Source organism: Cebus imitator, unplaced genomic scaffold, assembly GCF_001604975.1.
Source record: "Cebus imitator isolate Cc_AM_T3 unplaced genomic scaffold, Cebus_imitator-1.0 Scaffold36, whole genome shotgun sequence".
Lineage (NCBI taxonomy): Eukaryota > Metazoa > Chordata > Mammalia > Primates > Cebidae > Cebus > Cebus imitator.
Genome location: NW_016107351.1, coordinates 9,530,854 through 9,552,129, shown reverse-complemented (window position 1 = coordinate 9,552,129; position 21,276 = coordinate 9,530,854). Strand labels below are relative to the sequence as shown.

Below are 21,276 nucleotides of genomic sequence, written 5' to 3'. Positions count from 1 at the left end.
TTCTATTTTGTGTATCAATTCTGCCTCCTACTCTTTTGTTAACCCTGCTCTTTCAGTGGGTTTGTTGTTCTTGCAGTCACACTGTGCCCATCTACTTCTGGGCTCATATTTGTTTGTACAAAAAAAATTGTACAACCAAGTAATATACATTATATGAAGCATACAGTCTTGGGTACAATACATTTTGCCTGGGAAACTGGGAAAGATGCCTCAGAGAAAGTAGGTGGTGAAAGTCTGAGAATACATGTGAGGTATTTGGACTTTATTGTATAGAAAATAATGAACTCATAAAAGTTTTAATCATGTAAGTGCCGTAATCAGATTGCATTAAAAAACAACTTTAGCTGCTCTGTGGAGAATGGTTTGAGGAGAAATGAAATCAGACCCAAGAGGACCAGATGAGAGTCAGTTTCCCCTCTTGGGACAATGAGGGTAAGATGGACAGAAATATATGCAGTTCAGAAGTTGAGTTTTGCACATATAATGCAGGAAATCATCCTTGTGACATGTGAGTTTTTGTAGCACTGTGTGAATAAGACAATTATGCAACTCTGCTATGTTCTAGTGAAGATACTGTTCGCCATGTGGCTCAGAAAATAAGCTGAAACAGTACCTTTCTTCAGGATCAGTTGGTTCTTGTAACAATTGGAGTTCCTGTATATCCTGGTACCAAGTCTGATACCCATGTATTGGGCAGAAGATGGTTCTGAAAATAGGGAAAAATATACTTTTATGTCAATGCCTCTCAGTAGTTCTTAATTTAGGAGAAATAGTCAACTTAAGTTTAGAGAGAAGAGGAGTTATTACAATCACTCTGTTGTGATCTTGACTCCCGCCTGAATGTTGAGACCTAACTCAGTAAAGATAGAATACAATGGATTAAAGAACATGGCCTCGTAAATCCTTTTACAAAAGGGAGGAGAATATTTGTAGAAACTGAAGGGGACTTACTGATATAGTAAGACTGCAGGAGATTGGCAAGATTGTGAAAACTGATCATCTCTATATAAAGTACTTAATAATATTTCTTTTTAATGGAGCATTCATTGTTCCATTTAGCCAAATCTTCTACATTTCTATCATAAAGTGACTTTTTCTTTTTGATTTTGGCCTTTTATTTACTTGCAGTATACTCAATAGTTTGGCTTTTGCCTGTTATTTATAACCTTGCCTTCCTTTTCTAGCTGTGAGCAGATTTTCCCTTTTTATGGGCTTTGGAAAGTCCCTCTAGATGATTTCTTATATTTAATTATTTTGATTTGCAGCTCTGCTATTTGGTTTTTATATTCCTTCTTGTTTAGAGTCATGTCTGCTGTAGTTTGCTGCTTTATTAGCTGTTTATTATTAAGTAGTAAAGGCTTCTGAATCAGAAATAAAAATTATAAATGAAAAGGAAGAAATGTGTCTCCTCCTTTTTTTCCTCAGTGCTCCAGGTATTCCTCTAGGCATGGATGAATTAGCATGGCAAAATATTTTTTAATAGGAATTAAAACTTAAGAATGCTCCAGGTGTCCTATTCTAGTTTATTCATATTTTATGTTCAGACTCCTTTTGGTGGTTTTGAATTTGCTTGCATTACGACAGTAGCAGACAGAAGAAATTCTCTCCATTTCATCATTGTATCTTTAGCCTGTAGAAATTACCTTAAAGCAGAGAAGGCACTGACTGAAAAATTCAATTTGACTCATAGCACTCTCTCATTTTACTCTTTCTCTGCTGTCTGCTATCTGAACTAATTTATTTGCTTCTCTCTCCATTGCTTCCTCATGTCCATCATCACTTTATCCACCTGATGATTCCAATTCCATTTGTAAGCCTTATTCCTGCTGTAGATCTCCAAAGTAACTCCTTGGATAAAGTTAATTGTTCTTCCCCACAAACTCAGCATCTTGCATCTTCTTCCAACTAATATTTAAGAAGGTTAATTATGTAATTCCTTGTCTTTGTCATGATTAAAATCCAGAATCTTTTGGTAGGGTGGCAACATAATTTATCACCCAAATTACGATACTCTTGTTCAAGACAAATGCTAAATAGGAAAAAAACACAGAACCAGCATGACTTCAGATGGTTCCATATATAAGCCAAGGACCGTATTTTCATCTGTGTTAAAATTGCCTAGCATAGTTTTGGGCACACAACAAGTTCTTAAAAATGACTGTGAATCAAAAATGTCTACAAATGTATGTAAGTATTTAATAATACACAGCAGAAATCCTTAAGATTTGTTTATGAATACATGGACTTCAGGAATTGGTCCTATTTACTAATAACATTTATGAACTTTGGAAAATTTACCTTTCATATTTTCCATTTTCTCATTCCTGATCTAGCAATTACACACCCTTTGATGTAACTAATAAATTGATGTATTACTGAAAAAAGATATAGGCTATATCCATAGTAAAATAAGTAATATAAAAATGTTAGTAGTCCTCAAATATCTAAGTTAACATTTTTCTGGGAATTGCTTGTTTTTTCTTAGCTATAGTGTTCTCATAAAATAAGAATGCCATACATTCCAGGCCTGAAGTTCTAGGATTAAAATCTCTTGGCATTAAAAGAATTAATATATGTAAAGTATTTAGAACAAGGAATAGCATGTGTTAAGTGTATGCTTAATGATTAAGTATTAAATTTATCCTATTGTTTTGTATGATGACACTAACAGACAGAAGAATAAACTTACTTTTACAAGAAACCTGCATTATAGAGTCACCTTTATAATATAGCTTCTAAGAGGTTAGGGGTATAAGCTCTGCTTATGAGTCATGTCATTGAAACAGTACAATTGTCTCAGCAACATATTTTAGCACTCTCTGTGTCTCCGTTTACTCATCTGTAAAGAGAGAATAGTGTACTTATTTTATAAGGTAGTTTATGAATATTAAAATAGCCATTAAAATTGAGACTGTAAAAAGTATCTAGACCAGTACCAGCACAAAGAAATGTAAATAAATATTTTCTGTTAGCTATTATTTGCATAAAGTGTAAATAAAATTTCAGATATGTTCATAGTATTCTCTGGGATCAGTCATAATATTTCTGAAAATTTGAAAATGTCTATTAGAATTGAAACTTGCCTGATAAGGAGATAATTGAAAAATCAAATTTCTATCAAGTAAACATATTTTTTGAGAAAGTTTAAAGATTTTTTTTTTTCTAGGATAAGATTCTGTCAGAAATACTCCATAAGGAGTTGTGGTTTGTTACTTTTCATTTTAGGGTAACAAAGCTTTATGTGCAAACATAATATTCTTTAAATGTATTAGGTTTAACATTTAAATTGCTCTGTAAGCTTGTGGATACAGTTGTCTCCAAGCAAGGACATGGACCGCATTAAAAGTGCCTTCATATTTGATGATATTCTGGTTATTATTATTATCCACGCCATCCTTTTTCTCCAAACATTAGTTAATGTTGGTTATTTTAACCTAATAAATAATTAGTTCAATGGTAGGAAAATCATCGGGTTTCTGTAGATTTTTTTTTTTTTTTTTTTGAGATGGAGTTTCGCTCTCGTTACCCAGGCTGGAGTGCAATGGCGCGATCTCGGCTCACCGCAACCTCCGCCTCCTGGGTTCAGGCAATTCTCCTGCCTCAGCCTCCTGAGTAGCTGGGATTACAGGCACGCGCCACCATGCCCAGCTAATTTTTTGTATTTTTAGTAGAGACGGGGTTTCACCGTGTTGACCAGGATGGTCTCGATCTCTTGACCTCGTGATCCACCCGCCTCGGCCTCCCAAAGTGCTGGGATTACAGGCGTGAGCCACTGCGCCCGGCCGGGTTTCTGTAGATTTTATACAATATTTAAAACTAAAATCTTCTGCTGATTTTAGTGTTTGTCGGGTTGAAATATTTACGTTTTCCTCTTTTTTAATAGTACTACCACATAATATGTGTAACTAAAACAAAATATGTAGTTTTATATGTAATAAAAACTGGTGCTTCATATAGAAGTTTTAAAATACCTTTTTAATCTTCCGAGCTCTGTCCATTTGTCTGTGGCTAATGCTAACCGCAGTTCCCAACATTTTAGTCATTAATACACTGAAAAAAATTTAAGAAGTACTGTTGCTTTTTCAGTATTTATAAATCTTTCATCTGTCTAGTTACTTCATTTCTTGTAATACTGCACATTTTATGGCACTATGTTGAATTTTAAAAAGGCCTTCTATTAATATTCCTTGTAATCTTCTGACTTGAAGCATTCACATCTTGATTTGAATGCTGGAAAGATACACATACCACACACCAGAGGTTTCTGTCATCATTAATCACAAAGAAATTAAAAGCATGAATATTTGGACTCTGAGTTATAAGAATTTGCTCTTATTGATGATAAAAATTGCTTTCAGTGTGTATTGTAAAATATTGATTTGTATGAAAAAATTAAACAGATATTACCTTCTGTCTCTTAACTACCATGACATATTTTATAACCATTTAGTCACTAAAAGAAAATATTTTACTTGAGGAAAACTGTTAAAACATGGTATTGTGCTTGGTATGTGGTAGGTGCTCAGTATTTATTAACTGTTGATGGTTCATTTTCAGTTTTAGGGTATCCTATTGTTACTTGAGGCAGTAGTCCTATATGGCCCAGGTTGCCTACACTGCAATTCAGTCTGGACCCTAGATTTCTACTTTCGCGAAAAGGAAGGATACCTGTTGTTCACTTCTTAATTCACAATTTCAGTTCATGCTGTAGAGTAACAGAGTTTTTTAAATGAATAAACATTCTAATCATTAATAAAATTCTCTGAGAACTAAATTAGTTCTGACATTAATTGCTTTGCTGGAAGACTGCCTTTTCAGACTATGCCAAAGTGTGCTTCAGTCACTAGCATTATGTTATTCATTTATGAGGCCTTTTCATGAAGTATGTGTCCTTGAAAGATTAATCATGAATTCAGAAAGGAGTCAACCTTTGTAAAGAGCTCCACAATAGGTAACCAGAAGTATATAAAAATATGTAATGTTAGAGGCCAATTCCTGAACATTCTAATGAGGAAACAAGTGGTTCATGTTACGCTTTATGATGAAGTAAGTTTCTTTAAAAAATACGAGAATTTTAATGTATTTAACGACAGTCTTTTAGTCTAAGATGATAGTAGAAACATTACATTAACAAGTATCTAAAATAAAAATAAGAAATTAGTAGATTTTATATTAAAACTTAAGGTTTCAATATAAAATCTATAGTAGATTTTTATATTTCCAATGTTGGCATACTTTTTTCTATTTTGAATAAATAGTAAATGGATTTATTTAGATTTTGAAAATATGCATATTGATATGTATAGTCAACACGTCACAAATACACAAGTGTATACAAAAAAAAAATCTTAATTACCTGACCACTAGAGACTAGGGTTTAATAAATTTGAATTTGAAAGCCTCTTAACCACAGTTAAAATTCACTTAGCAAAAAAATATTTTGAAGTTAGATTTTATATTTCTATGGTCTATATACAATGATATATTATACATTTTAGTAAAACCTGTGAACATATTTTCGTACATTGCTAGTTCTCTAATCTATAATCTCTAATAGATCTGTCTATTAGAGAGCAGTATGTGAGTACTGAAAACTTTAGTTTTAGAAGAACAGAAAGCGGGGTTCTTCATAGTTCTTTTGTTTTTCTGTAAGACAGCATTTTTTCATCATTCTTCTTCAACTAAAGCATTCAAAGCGTTACCATAATATAATGAAAAATGTGCTCTAAAATGCTAAGAAATTAAAGTGTCATATCATGTGGAAGTAGATTTAATAATATGAGATAGCTCCTAAGAGTTTACTATGTACCTGACACCATACAAATCATTTTATGAGTATTAATTTGTTACCTCTCCTAACAGCTCTGGGTTTTATTCTCCTATTACAAAGAAGCACAGAAAGGTTAAATATTTGAAGCATAATTCCAAAGCCTGTACACTTTGCCATGGATACAATGAAAAGAGTTGTAGCTTTAACATGCTATCTTCATGTTCCCTCTACTGTGTTTACTTTTCACTGAAGAATATTTAAGCAGCTAATTTGGTTTCTCTTTAGAAATTATTTTTCATTGAAACAAATAATTATAACTATAATATATAAAAGATTCTCATATAACTGTAGCATAATAGAACATGGAATGTACTAAATAATTTCAGTTCATTCTTAACAAATAAACATGTTCTTTCTGTGACTTAATTAGTCATAGCAATTGCAGAGATGATAAAAAGAGGCAATCACTCTCTGGTGTGGATGAAATAACTAATTCTAGTTATTTCTAGAATTAATTCATGTACACTCTATTTTAATTATTAACATTATCAGACTTCCTTGTTCTAAAGTTATTTATACAAGATAATTTTCCCAGATTTGGTTTTGAAATCATTTCTTGGTCAATTATCTATTTTGCAATTGCATATAGTAGAGTGTTATAAATAATAGTGAATACTCATCTGTTTAATTTTGTTATAACAATAGTCTGTTACAACAAAGTAACCTAGGTGTCCCATAGTGCCAACCGCAATCACACTTTGTAAACAATTACATCTCTTTTTGATTTTATGAATGCTTTCCTGGTAGAGAGAATCCACCAGTCAGCACACAGTTGTATGATTGTGATGTCTGGGGTAATTCTGAAGTCTAAGTTTGGCTGAGCCAAGAAATTACACTTGCTATTACGTTTGCTTGACTTCTTACCTCTAGCTTGGGATTTGGCCAAATTAAGGGTATTTGAAAAGTATTCTGGTGAATACATTAATATTGAATTATCAGAAGAGATTTTTTTTAAAAAAGCATTGTATTACCTAAAAAATCTTCCATTCTTTTTCAAAGATAGGTCAAAACAACCCAACAATTTCATGTATTTAAAACCAAATTTAGTCAAATATGAACTGCACAGATAATTGAGATAACATGGGTAATTAAATGTAGAATATCTATCCCATGTTGCCATCAACTGGTTTGAAGTATTTTGTTCAATTGGGACCTGGGTTCATGTATATTAGATTTAGATTCTGTAAAATTTATTCTATAAAAACTAAGGTTGACTATTTGGTCATATTCCTTGAGGCATAGACCTACTTTTATATTCCTATTGGTTTTGACTTCTACCACTTACATGTAGTAAATACTCAAAAAATATGTATTTATATAAGTAAAAATTATTATTATACTGTAGATACACCTTTACAATCTAGTAGTACAGAGGCATATTGCACAGTTTTTAAAAATAATATATATAAACATATACTTGCTAGAAAGCACACATAAGAATTATAAAACTAAAATTATTTATAGTAACCCACATTTAATATATCATTATAGATTTAAAATGAGAAATGAAAAAATATAAGTTTTTTTTCTCTTCCTTTAGTTCTAAAATACTTATATGGAAACTTGGCTGATAATTTTGTTAGGACATAAGTAACATTTTAATATACATTTTAAATGGATATTAATACCAAATTATGTTCATTGTTTTATCGTTGCTGTACTAAAGAAATTATCTCATTAGAATAGATATAGTTTTAGTTTTCTACGGTGTTATATTTCTCAAAAATTGATATATCATTACCATTTTACAGCCGTTTTTTGTTTCATTCTCTTTTTGCTTTCTCTATTTCTATATGATTTCAGGTTAAGAATGAGCATTTTATACATTAACAAATATTCTGACAACAATAAACTGTCATATAAAATGGTGGCTCCAATAAAATTTTTTCTTTCTGTCTAAGGTTTTCTTCAAAAAAACCTTTTCGTGCCTGTTTAGCACGAAAAGGCACTCTAAACTGTCTCTCTTGATTAAGTGCCAGTAAATCTCTATAGATAAATTTATACACAAGTGCTAAATTATTTTTTAATGAGCCAAAGTTTAGAAAACCTTACCCGTGCATTACTTTTTACCTGTGCTATAATGATGGAGTATAAAGAAAAAAACCTTGGACCAATGTTCTGAACTTCTTAACTAGAATAATTATCCTAGCTATGTAATTTATTATAGTGACCTGTATTTTCTAGTGTATTATCTGTAAAAAATGTTAAATTAGTGTAAATTGTAGCAGCATGGTTATAGGCTTTTTGTAGGAGAAGATTCTACTTCCTAGGTATGTGGTCGCCTCCTTCCCTAGGTATCTGTCATAAAAGCCTCCCAATGTTCATTAAGCCTGGATGATTTATGTGAATGCAGCCAGACTGAATTAGATGACCCTTTAGGGTTCCTTGGGGACTTGTGATTCTATATTATTCTAAGTTCATTTTAAGTTCATTCCCGAATTGATCATGTGGAACACTTGGATAGTTTTCCTTAGAACCAGATCCAGGGACAGCTTCTGGTTGAAGTTTGTGTTTTTAGCATTCAGACCATATGCTTGCCGCTCTGCTACTATGCAAGCAATTAATCAAGTGTAATCATTGTGCCCCTGTCTACCTACAGTAAATATGTTACATCAATAATTTTGACAATGAGTTATATACACCATGATGACTGTAAAGCAAAGTGCTATCTCTTTAAAAATAACTTATTATTCAAAATCTCTTGAATTTTTTTGAATTTTCTTAGTGCATCATTGCTGTTAACCTCTGTTATCTGACAAATAACAGTGAGTTGTAAGACACTCCAAGATACTGTAAGATACTTTGTCCTCTCACAGAGGCTATTTTTCAAAACTAAAATATTGTGGAATTGATCGCGATATGTCCTTTCACAAAGCCACATAAAATAACTATATTCTCCCTTTGCTTTGAGCCAACTTAAGTATAACTTTCCATGTCAGAAAACAGCCTTATGTTACAGGAATTAAGTATTTAACCTTTTTATTTCTAATATTACAAACTCTGTAATCATTGAATTTTGAGATCCTCTGTAACTACTTTTAATCACGTTTGATTACAATAAAAGGTTAGAGTTGAAAAATAACCCTTTTTAAATAGCGATTACTTCTTTAAAACCAGCATATAATATCCTTTGTTTTTCTCTTGAGTTCTTTCTGAGTTTGCTATCATTTTTAAATATAAATCCTCAGTATTTATATAATCATAATCATAATATAGAAAATATTTGTTGACTAGTAAATTAATGAATCATAAACATTGACAGCAGTCTATTTCAATAACCCTTAGGCCCAATAATTAATATATGTTTGCCTTTGGATTCAGTGTAAAAAGTTCAGTCCATCTGAAGTCCTTTGTTTTGGAGGAGTTTACTAATAGCCTCCCAACTGAGTATATGACATGCTTCATTTGGTGGTTAGCAATCTTGGGGCTCAGAACTAATCATTGAGAGAATTTTCTAAGTGAAATAAGTATAGAAAACAAGGAAATGCTCTCTGGATTTCTGCTAGACTCTAGTAATCAGAACACTGAGTGGGTGATTTTGATAAAATCACATAAGGGTGATTTTGTCACCACCTCAGTTTGGATCAATGAATAGTTAATCAGTGTCTCCTGATTGCCTATTGAGCAGAAACATAAATAAAAACATAGTCCAATGCCTACGGAAATTTCCCTTAACATCCATACATTTCTTTCAGTTGGAGAATATTGTCAAAGTAGTGATAAACTAAAGCTTCTGTTGTTTTTCAAGTTTTGGCCTCCTAATGGCTTAGAGAGCTATTTAGTGGCTCTGTCATAAGCCACTAAATAAGTTGTCTTTTCTTAATCCTAAAGAGTTCTCTAACATTTCCCTGCCCTTCTCTTCCTTCCTACAGGCCCATTCAGCAAGTGCTTATCAATTTTAGCTGCTTCTGAAGCTGGTCACTTACCATTTCTAACAGTAGAGGCAGCACTTTCTTTCCTTGGTCTCAATACTTTCTTTCCTTTTTTGGGACCACTATGTGGCCCAAATATTTGTTTTTTCTTTCATATTCCTAAATCAGTAAGCTCTGAGTCTGACAAAAGCATCCACTGTTAAAACGAATATTTATTCCCTTCACATTTTTGTTTGAAAATCATATCTAGTGAATAACTCGCATTAGAACAGCATTTAACTCGGGCTACATCTTCATCTATGCTTGTCCTACCTAGCTCTTTTTCCCTTCTTCAGAGCTCTAATTTCACAAATGCCCTTGAAGATGTGCTACGTTTCTTACCTTTGATATCTTTGCAACTCATTTATTCTTTGGAGAGCTTTATGGCCCTTAATCCTGAGGACAAGTCCCATGAATTTTCCTTGGTCCTCAGCAGCCAATGGAATTGGCGGTACCTAATCTAACACTGCCTTGTTCTAAGCACAGATGATTTAAAAGTAAATCTTAATTAGAGCATCCACAGGAATAATTCATCTTGTAATTTAAGGTAACAAATGTTATGCTACTCACCAGTGCTTAATGCCAGTATGGATACTATCCTTTTTCTATATCATATGTTAGCCTCAGCCATGACTGTAAGGAAAACCTAAGTAGTTCAGTATCAAGCCATAGCAACCTACACCTAAGGCCAACCAAGCCAGTTAAAGCTTTGGAGTGGGCCCTTCATTCCAACTGGCAGGGCCATGATGGTACTTTCTGACATTCATGAGCAGCATTTTTACTAAAGCTTGCAACAGCCACTTTTTTGGCTCTTATGCCCTTTGCTGAGGTGCTGTCTTTGTAGAACCCCATAACTTTGCTGAACCAACATAACCTGCCTTTGTTTACTAGGCTTCTATACAGCCGTTATTGGGTGAAGGAATTCATGTTCCACCTGAAATTAGAGGCAGTCACTTTTGCTTAAAGTAGGTAAGGCCTTCATGCCATTCCCTTAAGGTTTAGGAAGGTGGCCCATCTGTAAACAGGAACACCAAAAGCGGATGTGTCTTAACATACTGAAAATCTCGTGGGATTTTCACTCAAGGTGTAACGACACCTGCCCAAGTTGTAACAGTAAAAATTCAATTGAAGAACATCTCATGGCTCAATTTAGCCTCTTTCAACTGCCAAGATCAAAATTATTTTCCCACATATTAGAACTTAATGCCCAAAGTCATGGACACTGAGTACTTCAAAAGCCTCTGTAAAACTGTAATCTGTGTCTATATGTCATGAATAAGATCATACATGTTAGAATTTTAGAAGGCACACAATAAATAGCACCTCCCTTCCCCATTAAAGTCTGAAATAAAATAAGACATAGTAAGTTTTGACCTATGTCTTAGAAACCTGAAAGATCAAAATATCCCCTAATTATTAATTAAACTAATACTAGAATGTAGTTTGCATCTGAAGGCAAATGAGTTGCTAAATATCTATCCAGGAAGTCAGACTTACCTGGTTGTTGGTACTAGATCAGGGCAGGCTTCCCTATTCAGAAACAGAGCTTGCCTCTCCAAAACTATGAAAAAGCAAAGAGGAATCTAACCCCTTGAGGCCACCAGAGAGCAAAAGGAAGGGAAAAAAAGGGAGTATTCCAGTTTTAAAATTTCAATTCAGATAAATGATGTCCTCTTCCCTAGTGAGAAGTGAGAGAGAAGCTGGAGCTAAGGAAGAATTTTACCCTAAAAGAACTCCTTTTACATGAAAGAAAATGCCGATGTCGGAAATACAGAATTCTTTAGCACCTCCAACATTTCCCAGTTTTTTAAATTTTTTTTTTAACCATAGGGTGTAAATGTTTTACTCCTTGAAGGAAAGACAGCAGAGAGTCTTTCCCTCACTTCATAGAAGTTGACACATACTTTTTGGTACATAAAATTTTTTTGAAACATTTATGCCAATTTATTATATTTATATATTGTCCATGGCTTTTCACACTACAAAGATAGAGCTTAATATTTTTTTAGAGCCCCAAACCCACAAAGCCTGAAATATTTACTGTCTGGCCCTTTACAGAAAAAAGTTTCTAATTATCTGTCCTAGAAACAGGAAACATAACTTGATCATATTCAGGTCAGCTCCAGTGGCCAACAGAGTAAATCTTGATAAATTTGTTGGTAGTTCAGTGATAATACTCATTGTTTAATAAAGTAGGTTGATAGACACTGCCACTGCTATGGCTTTTATTTCTAATTTGGAGTCTATGAAAACACTTTATTTGAGGAAGTAGCAAGAAGTTCATTGAGGAGGTAACATACAAGAAATATACTTAGGAATCTGCAGGTAAAAAATTTGTTAGCTACTGTTTGCAACACTTTTTGTAAGATCTTAGCTCCCACCAGATGCAAATTGTAAGCAAAAAGAATTTTTCTTAAATCTTCATGCTAAAATACAATTTCTGTGTTGTCATATCAATGATAAGACAATGATAACAATATCAACCATAATATATTAATAGCTCTACATTACATTGATAAAACATTTGTTATATGTCATACAACACTGTAAGCTATTTACTTAATTAATTCCATAATTCCTTATTCATTAATTCCTTCTTAAAAAAATCTATGAGATAGAAACTACTATGTCCATTAAACTGATGAGGGAACTGAGGCAAATAGAACATAATTCTTTTGTCAATATTGATAAAAATGGCAGAGCCATATTTGAAAAAATAAGCTATCCTCTTAAAAAGTAAATCCCTGGCTAACTTACACATATATAGGCAAAGTATTTTGAAAGGAATGATATATGGTGGTCGATACTACTTAATTAAGAATAAACTGATACATGGATAATGGACATTTGAGTCCCCAGTATTCACTCCCCACTGGCTGTGTAAGCCAAAATATTGGCCCTATTCCCCTTGTAAGTGAGTAGATCAGGAATGGACAAGCTAAGTTACCTTAGACCAGTGATATAGAAAAAGCAGCTAGCTAGCACCTTCTAAGAAAAAAAAGGTGATTCATTTTTTGTTTCATTGAATAAAAGCCAGAAAATATATTTCTGATGGCTTCTAGCAGCTAATGATTGAGTTAACCTTAGGATAAATGTTGTGCTATGGAAAGAAACTTGGTAACATGAGAATATGGCTGAGCCAACCAAACCTGAGCTCACCTTACCTCCTTTGTTCTTCCTATAGGTGAATATATGCATTAACTTACTTTTAACATGGTACTTGAGTTTGATTTCTTTTTTGGAATTAATAGCTGAAAGTGTCCAAACTAATAAAAAATTAAATCAGACTTAAAATCTTAAGTGTTTAGAGAACAATATTAAGCACTTTGTCTAACTTTTATTACTTTGCACAAAGTAGGTGTCTTTAAACAGCTTGGAATATTGAGCTGATATGCTTAAGATGTACTGGAATGAACACTTGGTTTGAGTAGATCTGGGTTCTTATTTTGACCTTGTTTGTAACACCATGAGATTACTTGATCAAATTAATTCAGGCCTCTAAGCCTGTTTCCTCTTTGAAGATGAGAAATTTAAATATGTTATCTGAGTCTATTTCAGGACCAACTTTCTGTGGCATCAATTTGAGCTGAATTTATACTAAATTTCATACTAACGTTTAAAAGAGGTTTTCCTTAAATATCAATTCATCTATATATAATCACATAGATATATACACACACACATAGGTGAATATATATATACATATATATATATATAATCACATATATACACACACATACATGCAAGATGTGTATACATATGATTATATATAATCACATATGTATGATTTTTTGGCTGTTTACATACTGAATGAAGAGACAGCTGTGAGTTTTCAATGGCTTTTTATAACAATGACATAAATAACATACTAAATACAGTCGTAACTAAAATAAGTCATATTTTTAAAAAACTGTTCACCTGAAATATTGGATTTTTTAAAAAAATTATTGTGCAAACAGTAAAGGATAATAAATATCAAGGTTATTTGTGAAAATATGATATAGTCTGACATCAATTTGAATCAAACTGGAAAAAAAAGTCTTAGACATATCTGATGACAATAATCGGTATAACTACAACACAATTCGAATGAATACATATTTTTTGTCTTACCTGATGTCCAGCAAATTAAAATGTATGTTGTAGCTTATAGTTGGGAATTTATGCAATAGCAGTAGAATAAGTGCCAGCCAAATTAACAAGTTGATTGTGCAAGTGACAAACCTCATTTTAGCTAAACCGCATTTGAAAAATTACATGACATTCTGCCTGGTAAATTTGAGATTTATCATGTTTACTGCTATCAAAAATAATGAAACAGCAGAGAATTTCAACATCTGACATTTAACCTGCACATTTTACTTTTCTTCTTACTAATCAATGCTTAATTCTGAAATATATGTTATGTTTTGTTACCCCTTTGGCTGTAAACTTTGATGTAGTCTTACCAACATTAGCTGAAGTGTAGCATCACATAAAGGTTGTTTTTCTTCACTCTTCTCATTTTTAAGGATGAGAATTACTGTGGGGAAAATATTTTTTAAAGTTTACAGGAATATTCACAATTAAAGCATTTGCAAGTTGAGATAAAATTTGGTACTGTATCTTTTAAATCACATTAGCAATCCATTGGTATGATTGATGTATGGTAACAGAGTCATTTAATGACAGATTTAAAGGTAAAGATTGATATTTACTATAACTCCTGGTGGTGTACTTATGAATGGTTCACACCCATAAGAAATAAAATTTCCAGTTTCCATGTATGAAATATCAGACTTTTTCTTAAATCTCCAGTGAGAATTTCATGAGTTACTAGTGGTGTGAGTTACAAAGTAGACCACTACAATTGGAGAAAGTGAATGAAATAACATTTTTATATAGAGTTGAAACAATTACGGCTTGCTCGAGAAAGCTTGCCCATGATTTCTGCATGTGTGTATGTGAGGCATGGCACTGGACTCATGAGACTGATTTTCACACCAATCTGAATGCTCGTTTCGAATGCTGCATTTCAAACTCCCCCATTTTGTGTGTGTGTGTTGTTTTGTTTTTTTTGAGGTGCAGTTTCACTCTTGTTACCCAGGTTGGAGTGCAATGGCGCGATCTCGGCTCACCGCAACCTTTGCCTCCTGGGTTCAAGCAATTCTCTTGCCTCAGCCTCCAGAGTAGCTGGGATTACAGGCATGTGCCACCATGCCCAGGTAATTTTTGTATTTTTAGTAGAGACGGGGTTTCACCATGTTAACCAGGATGGTCCCAATCTCTTGACCTTGTGATCCACCCGCCTCGGCCTCCCAAAGTGCTGGGATCATAGGCGTGAGCCACCGCGCCGGCCTCAAACTCCCACTTTAGAGGCAACAGACTTGCTCTGTTTTCATTGTTGTTGCTCCAATATTTTCAGAACCCTCCAAGGCTCTCAATAGTCAATTCATTCTCTTTGTGCCAAGTAAGAAAAATGAAAAAGTAAACTGTATTGTATTATGCCATGGAGATTTGGGTGTTTTTTGCTACTCCAGTTTAACCTAGCCTATCCTGATAAATTCAGCCTCTACAGAAAGAATTCTGTATCTAGTAATGTGTCACTACAGCTGTTTAAAGTGTTGAGAAGTAGTTTAATCTTCTGGCTTAAAGTGCTTGAAATTATCTTTAAATATAGGATAGGTACTGTAGACTGAGGCAAGGTTAAACTTCAGGAACAAAAAAAGTTGGCTTCATATTTGAAGAAAAAAGGATTTAAAACAAAGAGCCAAGCCTTTGTAGTTCAGGGAATGATGCATTTCCTAGTGTGACAGAGAAGAGTAAATTGTCCAGTGCAGCTGGCATTTACAGTAAGAGATTGGTGGGAGTTGGCAATAATGGGCAGTAATGTAAAGTAAATGGCAAAATTAGAAAGTGACATTCTTTGAAAGGTCTTGAATGTTCTACTAAATAGTTTGAATTTTATGGAGCACGCAGTATCATAAAGTAGTCAAGTGACATCATCAAAACTGTTAAGGGAAAGTAGTAAAGTGAGAAGAATCCTAGAAGACTGGGTCTTGAGGCCAGTTAGCAGGTTTTTGCAGTAGTTCAGACAACACCTAATGAGGGCCATAATGTTATTCGAAAGACATAAAGAACTATAATGCTAATCTGTTAATTGTTTATTCAAAGCAGTTTCTACTTTACCATGTTACCTAAAGATTAACTTTCACTACATTTCTCACTATATTGATTGATGATTTCGATAGTAAAAGAAAAATGTTTAACATTGTGATTTCACTAAACAATATATGACATTGAATAAACTTCTGGGACTATCTTGACAGTTACATTACTGTCTACCTTCAATTAGTTTACATGTAAACTGGATAAACAGTATATTCTTTTATTATTCTAAAACTCTGAAAAAATGAAATAGATTATTTCTATGAAATTACCTTAAAACCTTTGTGTCCTTATAAATTCATAAGAAAATTATTTTTAAATTAAGATAAAATAAATTACTATTAGACTGTAGATTATTTTTATATGATAGAGTTAAACATAAAATACATATATTCTCAAAGCCATAGTTTACTCATATTAATGGGGGTTGTAATGGTGCCTGCTTCGTAAGATTATTATGGATATTAAATAAAATAATATTTGTAAAGTAATTGATTTATCTGACAAAGAGTAGACTATAGAAACATTAGTATTAATATTGTTGCTACATCAATCATCAAATAGAAGTAACAGACCAAAAATAGAAGTAAAAAAAATGAAGTGACAAATGAGTCATTTAATATGACAAATACTGGCAATAACGTGTTTTCTTTTGCATAGCTTTTAAATAAAGAAATAATTTTAAAATTTAAAAACCTGTAAATATTATAATTGTCTAAATTATTTTTTCCATCCATTCAACTGATTTTAGTAAGCATCTATGATGTACATTATTCAAGTTTCTGAGCTGGAAAGATACAAAAACACAGTTCTAGCCCCTAAAATTTTACATTCAAATGGGGGAAAAGCCATTTTTAAAAGTAAATATTATTGAAAACATAATACACTAATAAAATTGCATGCAAAAGGTAATAGGAATATAGCTAATTAGACCACTTAAATACCTTTTTTAATAGATGGTAGGGTTTTACAGAGCAATTAGGTATCTTTGTTGAATCTTGATGGAAAACAGTTTATTAAGGATATGATGGTGGAAAACTGAATACAGAAGTAGAAACAATACACACAGGCACATAAGACCAAATACATAGTAATGGTACATAGTGCTTTTGCTGACAGAGAGATGAATGGTAACGACGGGAATAAAAATCAGAGGTCTATTTTACAGGTAAGAAAACTGAGATGGAAAGGCTATGGTTTGTTTGACCCATTCAGTCAGCAAATGTGAGGGCACTGATTGGAACACAGATATTTTCTGAAATATTTTTGATGTTCTACATTGCTTTAATTTTCAAAGATATTTTTTCAAATCACCTATTTTTAAACATGAAACACATGCTTCCTTTTGAAGCAATATCTCAGTTGAGTAGTGTTTCTCAGCTAGCCCATTGGCCTCTATTTATCTTGTAATGTTTCCAAAACACTTACAAATAATGCCATGGTCTGCCATCATTTCTAGTGAAAAGTCCTAATGAATTATAAGCAGAGGATTTGGAGATACATCTCCTTTGACACAACAGCAATGAATAAATGGGTGGCAGGGGGTCGGGATGTGATCAGCAGTGGGCCATGTGGAAAGAAAAGGAAGCGTACTTCCAGTTCTATTTATACATCAGACAACAGACAGCATGAGGTAGGGAGCAAATTATTTACTGACCACAGCACGAAACATGAGTTTGAAGTAAGTATATCAAAATTTGTCTTTCAATTATAAAACGTGCCCCTATGCTCAAGCAGCTTATTCTCCAACAGGTTAAATAGTACATGTGTATTGGTATCAGAAAAACGAAGGATGCAAGTGTAGCATTAAATCCATAGGAAGTGGAAAGAGAAGAAAACATTATTTTTCATTGGAGAACTAAAAACAAAGTTAACTGGAGAGAAATGATGTGTAGAACCCTTGAAGGGAAAGCATAATTTACACTGAAAGATCTGTAGGGGCTGGTGTGAGGGCCTTGGTGAGTAATTCATTGGGGATGCTTTTGAAATTTGGTAAGCAAATGACAGGAAAGAGAATCTTCTTTTTGTCATGTTAGAGAATCATATTCCTATATTCCACTAAATGAATTCATCTGTGTTTTATAATACTGAAATACGGCTAGTTGGTGGATGTAACATGTGCATTTCATAAAACTATAACTTCCCAAAAGTACATCAGGTCAATGAGAAACTGAATGGTGTCATTTGCACAGTCTTATGTAAGATGTTTGGGCTACGTATTAATTTTTAGCTTAAGGTATGCTTTTTGTTGACAAATAAGAAAATTTATACAACTATTGGAAAATGTGTGTGTGTGTTCCCCTATGAAATATTTATATACCTTTGAAGGAAAGAAATTATTTTAAACTGACCGTGGCTTGTATTACTTTGCCAATAATAATGAATATAGAGCCAAATGACTAACATAATTGGCCCTTCTGAGATGAAAGGAGCAGTGGGGAACCAGAGAAATTCAAAATGATCACCTTTCTTCAATTAGTAGAGGCTTTTTGAAAAGGAAGAAATACATATTTTCTATATTTTTTTCACTCTGCAAGAGAGTTAACTGTATCGTCTTGGATATACCCGGAGATCTTCTGGGGAGAGTCTGTACTATTTTATCATTCTGATAGTACTTTTTCTATGCTCTCTAAATCTAGAAGCAGAGAAACAGGCACCTTACTTCCAAAAATAATGTTAATTCATCACATCTTTTTCTGTTATTTATTCACATGTTAATGTAAGAGATCTTCTTGGAGCATCTGAAATGTGACACATATGACAGAAGCATGCAATATAAAGACAGACATGCAAATAGCTGCAAGTCAAGGCAAAAGGAACAGTAGGGCAGCATGCATAGATGGCATTGAGGAAGAGTTAACTATTGGTCTCTAGGACTGCTAATTAAAAACTTCCTGGGCTGAATGGCCTAACGATTTTCTTTAAAAAATAATTAAAAATTCAGAACAAGCCTGGGAACAGTGGCTTACACCTGCAATCCCAGCACTTTGGGAGGCCAAGGCAGGAAGATGGCTTGAGGCCAGTAGTTCCAGACCAGCCTAGACAATATAGCAAGACATTATTTCTACAAAAATTATTTTAAAAAATTAACGGGGCATGGAGGCAGGTACCTGTAGTCTTAGCTACTTGGGAGGCCAAGGTGGGAAGATACCTTGAGCCCAGGAGTTTGAGGTTACAGTGGACTATGAACATGCCACTGCACTTCAGCCCCTGGTCAACACAGACCTTGTCTCTTTTTTAAAAAAAAATCAGAACAGTAATGTTTTTAATACAACAATCTCACAAATTAAATGATGCTTTTTGTTCTTTTCCCCATTTTAAAAAAGAGGAAGTTAAGGCTTTGGGTGTTTAACTGACTTGTTTAATAGAGCAGGACTCCTAAGTGGCAGCATTGGACGGAGAACCCAATCATGATGGTATTTGTCTGGTATTAAATGTTTACTATGTGCCAGGAACTGTGTTAAGCACTCAGTATTTTTTCTTCTCATTTAATATTCAGAGGAAACTATACAGTAGAACCTATTAATGGAGTATAATGAGAGGCAGAAATACAGTATATTGGAAAAATGTAACATATTATTTTCAGGTAATATATACCACATGAGAAAACTTGTCAAATTAAGAAGAGACATTGGGAAAGAGTTATAAGAACTTGTGAACACAAAAATGTCTTTAGTAATTCAAACCTGATAGTGTTCTGCTGACTTAATTATAATGTAAAATGAAACAGGAAGATATTTGTAAATTTATGTTTTCTCACCTATATTTCCTGTTGGCCATTGCCTCATGTCAAGAAACCCACGAGAAACAGCTCAGCTTGAAAGAAAATGTGGCTGTCCATTTTCCTGAATGATGTGTTTCTTCTCCTTCATAGTAGCCAAAAAGAGAACATAAGTGAGATGTACAATTGAAACAACACAAATGCTATATTATTTTGTAGTTGAGGAAAACTGACGTTTCAGTAAATTACCCAAAGTCTCACAGATTGGCAAATTGAACTTAGGCTTTCTGACTACAAAGATTGTTTAACAAATATATTACATTCTTCACCTTGAGTACTTACCATGCTACATCTTAACAAAGACCTTCTTCTGATGCAGGTTTGTGAAATAGTCTACAATACATGAAAATTTACCACATCAAATCACTTCTGATGAACTGGTAATTCATGGTGGCTGCCAATATTAATAGCAGGAATTGAAAAGTTAGGGCCTGTGGTGTGGGTCATCTAGAGTATGCAAATTTATGATTAACTTGATAAGCTTCTAGGATGCCAACTGGACTTAAAAGTTGCTTTTAAAGTGTTCTTTCATATTAATTCTGCGATTCTAAGCAATAATCTATATGGACAAAGAAAAATGAAGATTGAGTGTATGTTAATAGAAAATATATGTGCTGTTTCCTAGTGACTCTGTTTCTAAAACAGGGAAGTAACCCCCCATGGTATCATGTATGTGTAATTTCATTACATTTTAATAATAAGGAAACATCATTGAAGATTTATGCTGGCCTTAGATGGACAAATTATAAATTTATATATAGAAGTCACTGAAGCGTTAGTATCCATTAATGGACAAAAATAAATTTATTATAACTCACTATAATGGATTAAAAAAACACCACATTGACATAATGTGAGCAGTGTCTCAAGAGGAGAAAGTTAGAAATAAGCTATTTACCTGGCTCTGGAGAGATGGTTCACATGATTAAAGAAGGGGAGCACTACACACTGGGATCTGCTGGGGAGAAATAGGGGAGGAATAGCGGGGGGAGGGGAGTTGGGGAGAGATAGCATGGGGAGAAGTGCTAGATGTGGGTGATGGGGAGGAAGGCAGCAGATCACACTGCCACGTGTGTGCCTATGCAACAATCTTGCATGTTCTTCACATGTACTCCAAACCCTAAAATGCAATAAAATTTAAAAAAGGAGGGTCTTTTAGGTTGGGGAACTAAAAATGGACAAAAATGGGAATATAAGAATTTAAAATTAATGAGCATAATTAAGATTTTAAAGCAACTGTTGATAAGTAAACTCATTTTCACCAGATGAACAAATAATTGTTTCTTATAAGAATATCCTGAAACAAAAGATGATTCATGGGTTTAGTCTTATTTTTCCAGCACAAAACTTCTCTGAAACCAGGAACTAAGTCATGTTCCCATAGGTGGTCTACAATCTTATCTAAAATCATGTTGACAACAGATGACACTATGTGAGACCCCTTCTGGTTGTTGATTCATGGGCCCAAAGTGGGAGTCCCAGAGACCCCCTTTCTTTTTAGATGTGCCCATTTGTAGCACTGATTACATAATTAATAGTTTCTATCATTCTGACGTATATCAAAAGGTAGTGAAAACAAATTTTTAATTTGGAAATAGACACATGGT

At 33.4% G+C, this 21,276-nt stretch overlaps 1 protein-coding gene and 1 long non-coding RNA gene across 2 annotated transcripts in view; one reads left to right on the top strand and one right to left on the bottom strand.

The window, feature by feature from the left end:
• Window positions 1–21,276, top strand: part of LOC108301579 (eyes shut homolog) — a 1,388,593-nt gene that overhangs the window by 639,566 nt on the left and 727,751 nt on the right. The window lies entirely within an intron of this gene.
• Window positions 620–20,606, bottom strand: LOC119470592. The gene is made up of 3 exons (XR_005199525.1): window positions 20,568–20,606; window positions 19,649–19,754; window positions 620–706 (listed from the first exon to the last, which is right to left on the bottom strand). It is a non-coding gene; the product is annotated as an uncharacterized LOC119470592 (long non-coding RNA).